Source organism: Hylobates moloch, unplaced genomic scaffold (genome assembly GCF_009828535.3).
Source record: "Hylobates moloch isolate HMO894 unplaced genomic scaffold, HMol_V3 SCAFFOLD_14, whole genome shotgun sequence".
In the NCBI taxonomy this organism is placed as follows: Eukaryota; Metazoa; Chordata; class Mammalia; order Primates; family Hylobatidae; genus Hylobates; species Hylobates moloch.
The window spans coordinates 49404414-49412758 of NW_026652289.1; the positions used below are offsets into that span (position 1 = coordinate 49404414).

Below are 8345 nucleotides of genomic sequence, written 5' to 3' on the forward strand. Positions count from 1 at the left end.
AGACGTTTTCCGAAAGCTGTCCATAGTGGTGTCTGTGGCAGCTTTGGCTATGATAGAAACAAGTTTCCAGTGTTAAGAAAAGAATTTTGAAAAGTATGCTATATTCACTAAGATGATGTGTTCCTTGACCACTAAAATGAAATTAATATCTGAAAGAGAAACAAATTTAAGATATGCTATGTGAACAAAAACTGCAAAGGAATCATGTACTGTGTATTACCATTGCAACAAAGAAAATATCTACCTTGGCATACGAATAAGAACTGGAAGGTATGGAGCAGAAGGGAAAGTTGATGTTTTTTTCTATAATCTTTTAAAAGTATTGCCTTACTACACACACACAAATAAGTTTTCCTGCCACACCATGGGAATTTTGTTTGTTAAACCCCTGAGTTATCTCCAGGTGTCTATGTTCTCAGCATACAGGCCTGTAATTAAAATTTCTGTTTCATGCTTCTTGACCTTTTCTGGGAGCGCTGCTTTTGTTATGGCTTTGACAGACTCAGACGTGAGCCCCTAGAGTGATGTGGAGGGAGAGATCCAGCCAGCCCTAAGGAACCTGGCCTGAATGCACCCTCTGTAAGTTGCCTCTGTTCACAATCCAATCAAGTAGAGCCCTCATCCAAATTCATCACATAATTTCCCAAAACTAGGTCCACAGTGCAAAGGATTTGCCACAACTACTACCGATTTTGGTCTGCAACTTCAAAAGAATTCAGCCACCCTTGGCAGAAAAATAATAATATCCTCCTGATATCAGATTAACAAATATGATCAAGAAATTGCAAATAAGATTAAAAGGCCCAAGTTGGGTAATCTGTAGCTGCTTCCTGCTTTGGAGGATATTGAGAAGGCACATTTATTGACTTATTAGAAATGACATATGGTCTTATCCAAGCCACTGACCTGTGGCTCCCTATGGCCGACATTGTTAATGCAGGACCCCTCAGCCCTGGAGTCACGACCTTCCCAGTAGGTGCCTATCAATCTCTGGGTGTGCCTGTCCCTATTCCAGACTAACAGCAACTCTTGGTTCCCCGTGAGCACCCTGTGCTTTCCCACTCTGTCCTACTTGGCAGGGCCCCTCACCCTGGAGGCCTGTAGGGCTTTCCCCCATGTGAGGCTTATCCTGACACCTCATTGGGTTTCCCACATCTGCATGAGGAACCCAACACAGCATCACTGTTTATTCCTTATCTTGACATGGGCAACCTCAAAGATTCAACCTATGGTTGCTGAACACAGGCCCATTGTTAAAATTCGTGACTGTCTTCTCTTAACCTTGCTGGAAAGCTCTGCATTTTATCACAGATTGGACATGCTCAAGATCCAAACCCCTTGAGGACCCCAGGGTGCTGGTTTGTACCCGTCTTGGAGTGCTCACTGCATTATGCCTTGAGCTATAATTATCTGCATGCTCCGGGTTAACTCCCCCATTCCACCCCAATTTGATTGGGTCTTACTCATCTCTGAACCCAAGTGCCCCTCTAGGCACATTACAGGCACACAATACGTTCTCAATAATTATTTATGAAATTCAGGTGACTGGTCCAAGGAGGTCACCTGTATCTCCAACCACGCTAAAACTGCCTTCTCTTTAGCTATACCATCCTCATTCTTATCTCCATACCTCAACCTCCCTGTCCATCCATTCATACCATATTTAGCCATCAAAACTCAGCTCCAGCTACACTTCCACCTTAGCATCTCCCCTGGTTTGCCTCTTACCTACAGCTTTCTGTCCTCTTCATAGTTTCAACCATGACTACATCACATATCTTGACACATCATTACTTTCCTGTACTTGTGGTTTACTCATTCATTTGTTCCACAAAAATCATTGAGCATTTTTTGTGTGCCATGTTCGTGGGAATAGAAAGATTGAAAACATGCATGTAAGTAGAAGGTTACTTGGTAGGAGGAATTCAGTACACGGGGATCTTAACCTATATATTAGGGCTCTTTGCGTGCACTCAGAATCTGAAACTGGCTAGCTTGAATTGAAAGAGAAGTTATAGGAAGGATGTAGTGTTGCTTTCAGGAGAGAAAGGAAGGCAGGAAACCCCAGCATAGCACATAACAAATATCTGACAGCAACAAATGCAGGGATCCCCACATTTTCAGTCCCTTTGCTTCTTCCCGTATCATTAACATTCAGGGAATGGGTGTATCAATAGCCTACTGTGCCCTATTTCACAACTAGACAAAGGCAAGATCTAATTAAATACATAACCCACCTCCCCCTAGACAGTATCCCATAGAAGAGAAAAGCTGGCTGTCATTTTCAGTAGAAGGTGAAATAGGTGCTAGACAGCCATAAAAAATTAATATCCATCATAGTGCACAGTGATATACTCAAATATTTAATAGCATAAAGTTAAAACTGTCTGATGTATCCAGTTCTATAACCAAATCAGACCTGCCACTTAGCACAGTCATGACGAGGTTGGTATGAGGGCATCCTTACCCCTAGATAGTGCTGAGATACACACTGTCCAACCAGGACTCACAGATAATTCTTTATCCTAACTAGATTGTAAAGTTCCTGCTTGAAAAAGAGCTACATAAAGTTTATTCCCATGCTCATTCCTATATCCCCCCAGTACCTAGCACATGATCTATGTTCAAATGAACACACCTTTAGCACTACTAAATTGGGACAAGGCCAAGGTTTCTTACCTGGATGGCAATTTCCCCTCTTCAAACCTCACCATGTGTTTATTTTAAGAAGGTGATTATTTCAATCCAGAAGTTCACTGAAGGAGTCAATACAGGCTCTTTGATCAAAGCTTCTTGGTTGTTTCCATGGAGGAGCAACCCCTCTGTTGGGTTCTGCAGAGCATCTGGCATGTGTCACACTCCTTGATGAGCCAATAATTGGGTGGATCACAGAGCTCTACATACAGCTGTCTGTGTTGCAAACGATTGACCTGCCAGTGCTTTGAAGGGAGCTTGGGTCCACAGCTATAGTCCTTCTCTGGATCTCTTTTTTAACAATCTTTTAAGTTTAGGGGTACATGTGTGGGTTCAGAACCCTGGCTGGAGAGCTAGTGTGGTCATTTGGAGAAAGAAGGTACTCTAGGTTTTTGTGTTTTCGGAGTTCTTGCTCTGGGTCTTTCTCATGTTTGTAGACTGACGTTCCTTCAGTCTTTTAAGTTGCTGTCCTTAGGATGGGTTTTTTTCTCTTGTATCCTATTTGATGACCTTGAGGGTTTGCTTGCGTTATGAGTTCAAATGACTGGCTTCATTTCTGGAAAATTTCAGGGAGCCAAGGCTAGGCTTCCAACTCCTAGACTGCATACTCTAACCCTAGGGGATTGGTATCAGGCCCAACTTTGTTCTCTGGCTCCTCAACGTTAGGAACCCACTGTGCTGCGTGCAGCCAAGGTGCTCCCTGACTGCTGGTCACAACACTCCAATGGGTGTTGGCAAGCCAGCCAAAGCATTTTGTAGGGCAGTAGCAGTGGAATCTGTCCTCATTCACATGTGCCAGTGGTAGTGGCAGTGGCAGTGGCAGCACAGCAGGGTGCATGCTCATTGGCTATGGCAGCGTGCTAGGGGGTGCCCAGGTGCCAGCCTCCATGTGGGCATTGGCAGCAGCAGTGGAGGCAGCATGGCATGGGAAGGTGGGCCCCCCACCCTCAATGGCAACTTCGCATGCTGTCCCACTGGTAATGGTGTTAGCATGGGAGCAGGAGACTGGCAGGTGCTGGTCTGCGTGCACCCTCTGTCTGAGTTCTTGCAGCCAGGGGTGGCTGCTCAGGGTGTGGTAAGGTCCACTGTTCTCCCTGCCTAGTTTCACTCCAGCAGCAGTGTTAGTGCAGGGGCAAGGCACTGGTGAAGGTGAGGCTGGTGGACTCTGTGCCTGCCAAGGCTTTGACTGCAATGATGGCATGGTGTGGGGAGAAGGAGGCTGAGTTCACTTATGCCAGCAGCAGTGTCAGGGCAGGGCACATGCACACATGCACACTGGCAGGGCAGAGAAGGCAAGATCTGCCTGCTCACATGTGCACCAGCAGTGATTGGGGGGGATGGCCATGGGCCCAGAGGAAACTGCAGTAAAGGAAGGAAGTGGGTGGGCTGGTACATGTCCATAGGGGCTGCTCTGCTGGAGCTTTCTGCTTTGGGTAGCCCTGGGGGCCCGCATCACAGCTCCTGCACTGGCAGACATGGTGTGGTTTGCCAGCACAGGAGCTGTGATGCGGGCACCCAGGGCTACCCAAGGCTGCACTGCAAGCAGGCACGGCCAGTCTGGGGCTCCAGGAGAGACCAGAAAACCAAGGGGTGCTCAAGTTGTTGAACTGGCCTCATCTGACAGGCAAGACCACCCTGAAGAATTTAGTTTCAACAGTCCCCCTAGGGCTAAAGTCTGCTATGGGAGCAAGTAGAGCCTAGAGGGATGGGTGTCCCTGGCTATGCTTTATTGCAAATGCTCCCACACCAAACCCTCTGGGCTCCACCCAGGCTGAAGTTCTGCCCCTACCACTTCTCCATGCAACTCTCCCTGCCAGCTCAAGTGTCTATGGTGGTCAAGGGGTCTCCTCTTGCCGGGATTCCAGAGGCCTGTGGTGAGAGCAGGTTGTTCCTTGCCAGTTTAACTCAACTGTTCCCCTGGAGTCATTGGGGCCCAAGAGCTAGTCCCAGTGCATGGTAGCCCCATGCAGCGGCTTCCTCCCACTTCAGTGTAGCTTCTGTGTCTTCCCTCCATCCACTCTCAGTGCCTCCCCACTGAAGATCTGTTAGGAGGGTGCCAGTCGTCCCAGCCCCTCGGTGGCAGGTGTTCCGCCTGGCTGTGTATAGTCGACCATCTTGTCCAGCTCCTTCCAATAAGCTCTTCTGAATCTCATCATTGTTCAAAGAGATAAAAAGATTTAAAGGATGAAATTTGGAACCGTGAACTGCCCAGGATAAAGCCCTCCATTTGCATTCTCTAGTTCTGTTGATTGCCTAGCCCCTTTGTGGAAGAATTTACCTTTATTGCTGGCCCTAATTATCCTCCCCTAGCCAGAAAGGTTACACATTCACCTGCCGGAAATGGGAAGCTCTTGGAAACCACAAGATATATTGAACAGGCTCTAGTTCCTGCTTTTCCCCTGGATGCCTGTGTGACCCTGGGTGAGTTACCTAATATCTCTGCAACTATTTTTTCCTGCATACCTTAAGTGATTAAATAAAATGATCAGTTCTGGAATTCTGAAAATTTCTTTGCTATTGCTAATTATGAGCAACCAGCATGTTTCTTGTTCTCAGGTTACAAATCAGTAAGACAAATATAAAGAGAATGCTTTGACATCAGGGGTCAAAAGACACATAAAACACTATCATATAGATGTGACATTCTTGTCAATATATTTTCATTAAAAAGGCAAGATATGTTTCTGGAAATTTATTGTGATAGACTTGGGAAATTATAATTTAGATTGAAGCACTTGCAAATCATTGCTTCTGAGAGGTTGCTGCCAACTTTCATAATTTTATTTTTCCTTTATCCTGGGCTGTTATTTATATATATGCATCTATGAGAATGTATACACACACACACACACACACACACACACACACATATATTTCACACGTATCTTACATTTTTTCCACAATTTAAAGCTTAAATACCTACGGGAAATCTTCAAGGAATATTTTGTAGGTCCCAAATAGCAGTCATTTCCTGTTAAATTAAGCTAGTGATGGAATTTATTGTATTACTTAAACCAATTTTCATCCAGTTGCAGTGAACATCCTGTCTGGCATGCTGGCTGTCTTTGTGATAGTTGTGCTCTTTTGCTGGCCACATCACAGTTGCCCCTCCAAGTGCTCTCCCCAATTAGGAAGATGCAATTAGATGACAGCGTCACCCTCTCCTATGCTGTCAGTAATAAGGAACAGATGCTTCATTCCGATGGGAAAAATTGGGTCTTTTCACAGTTATTAATATCTTGAATTAGAATGGGTTGCTTTGTCATTTTACCTAGTTTTCTATGAATCTATAATATTTAATGTCTTGTTTATTTAACCATGAGGCTGATAAAGAAAGGGAACACTATAAACCATTTTAAGCATATAGAATTATGGGCTATGTTTCTGGAAGGAAATATATAAACCTCCCAGGCCTATGAACTTATTTTTCATTTTAAACAATTATTTACTTAATGAATAGGTGGTACATGTGTACAGTGTAAAATTCATCAGGTATGAAAGGAGCATAGGGTATAGCGAAAAGTACCAATCCAATCGAGTATACCTCTTATCTAAACTCAGCACAAAATTTCCTAAAATGGATCTTCAGGTAATTAGTTTACCCCTCTACAGGGGCAACTAAGGTTACCAATTTCTTATGTACCCTCTAGTTTATTTTACAGTTCAGGAAAATTGGGCTCAGAACAGCAAAATAATTAATCTACAGTCACATGGCAAGTTGTTTGCTGCAGCCAAACTGGAACCTTGGCCTCTTCACTATTAACAAAATTTCACCCATAATACATAGCTGTCAGCCGGCTCCAGGCAAACCAAAGACATTCTTTTCTTACAATGCGAACCAAAACTTTCTAATAAAAGCAGAAGGCTGAGGAAAACATTCAGACAAAGTGCTTTTATTTGGTTGAATGCTCAATAAAGAACACAGAATATTCTTTTTAAAAGAGATGTATAAGAAATCTATTCCAACGACCTTATTTTACACATGAAGAAATCAAGGTTCACACTGCGAAACAATTGTCCAGCAAATTAATGTTAGTGGGCCCATTTGCATGAACTCTGAGCAGTGTTTGTGACTTTGCAAACGGAATACAGATGCTCCCTCGCCCTACCTCCAATCATTACCTCTTGGTTCCCCTGCCTATACCTGGGGCATTGTGGCTGTGTTATAATGGAAAATGCAGGAGCGCATTGATTTCCTATAATGGTTTTATCTATAGAAATCTGTGAGGACATCCTTTGGTTGGAAGATTGGCACTGAATATCTGAAAGCGCCAAATTGAACTGAGAAGGAGTGTTCCAAAGTAGTGCCTCAAATGAACCTTTGCTCATCAAGAAAAGTCTCTCTCTGCACTTGCAGACTGTAACTCCTTGACCTGTCCTTATAGGATGCATCGTGCAGTTGGAAATGTGTTGCCAGGCATTAAAGACTTCTTGTTGCCTTCTTAGTAATGCAGGTTATAGGCTTCAGGAAAAAGCAATCATGGAATCAAGCTTTTGAGAGAAGCTCTGTACTTGAATTAACAAAGAAATCTATATTGAGTCAAGTTTTCTTGTATCTTTCTAATTTAAGTTGTATTAGGACAATGTAATTACAGAGACCAAAAGACAGATTGACAGTGAGATAAAAATGTGAATACAGAGAAGCCGTGGGCCCTTCTTCCCTGCCCTGGGAAAGATGCTATGCCTTTAAAATGCTTCATGTGGTACTTCTATGCCCTTCCTCTTTTGAATCTCACAAGCCTGGGAGGCAGGAATTCTCTCCACCTGCATTTTAAAGGTGAGAAAAATGAAACCCTAGAGAGGTCAAGTGATTTATGCAAAGCCACACAGCACAGAACTGACCATCCCAGATCTGGACCCCGGGTTTCTGGCTTTCAGGGGCCATTCTCTCTGAGTTCTCCCCACACCTCTCTTCCCACTCCTTCTCTGTCTCCATGGCTCAATTCTTTCCTCCTCTCACTCACATTTAGGCATCCCTGAAGTTTCTCTCTGGGGCTGACTTCTCTTTTCTCCTTCAAATGATGTCATTAAAATCCCTCTTACAGCTTTAAATATCACTTCTTTGCAGATGCCCTATGGCTCCGACCACCTCGGGAGTCAGTGTCTTAAGCTCAAAACTGCTCCTCAGCACTCAGATCATAGATGCTATAGGTCTCTGAAAAGCCTATGGGTGACTCATGCATCCGATGGGAGGAACTGGGACTGGCAGAAGCAGAAGGTGCAACCCAGCCTGGCAAGGGGAACTGGGTGTTCCAGTCCTCTAAGCAGGGCTTGCAAACCAAACTTGCATAAGGAAGATCTCTGTAGAGTGATGTGAGCAGAGAGGGATTTCACATCAAATATTCTTACATCATTACAGATGAAGAATTTTTTTCCCTTGCTGTGGGTTGGAAGGTCAGGATATTGAGGAGCGAACAATTATACCTCCCATTTTTATAGCACATTACAGTTTGCCAGGTGGTTTTATGTCCATTGTCTTATTTGATCTTTCCAACGACTTTGTAAAGCAGGAAGGGTAGGAACTAGTCCTCTGAATGACTTGCCCAAAATCTCAGTTAGTAAATGGCAGTGCTGGAAGGCTGAACAAAAACCAATCTGGTTCTCTACCAGAGCATGCCCCACTTCCTTGCCCACCTAATTCCTCTCTTTGT

General features: G+C 44.2%; 1 protein-coding gene across 1 annotated transcript in view; it reads right to left on the bottom strand.

The window, feature by feature from the left end:
* MINAR1 (membrane integral NOTCH2 associated receptor 1) overlaps positions 1 to 2768 on the bottom strand; it is a 53419-nt gene extending 50651 nt beyond the window's left edge. Inside the window, exon 1 of the mRNA XM_032175342.2 lies at positions 2680 to 2768. The gene's annotated coding sequence lies outside the window, so the exon portion shown is untranslated. The remainder of the gene's footprint in view (positions 1 to 2679) is intronic.
* Positions 2769 to 8345: the final 5577 nt, after the last annotated feature.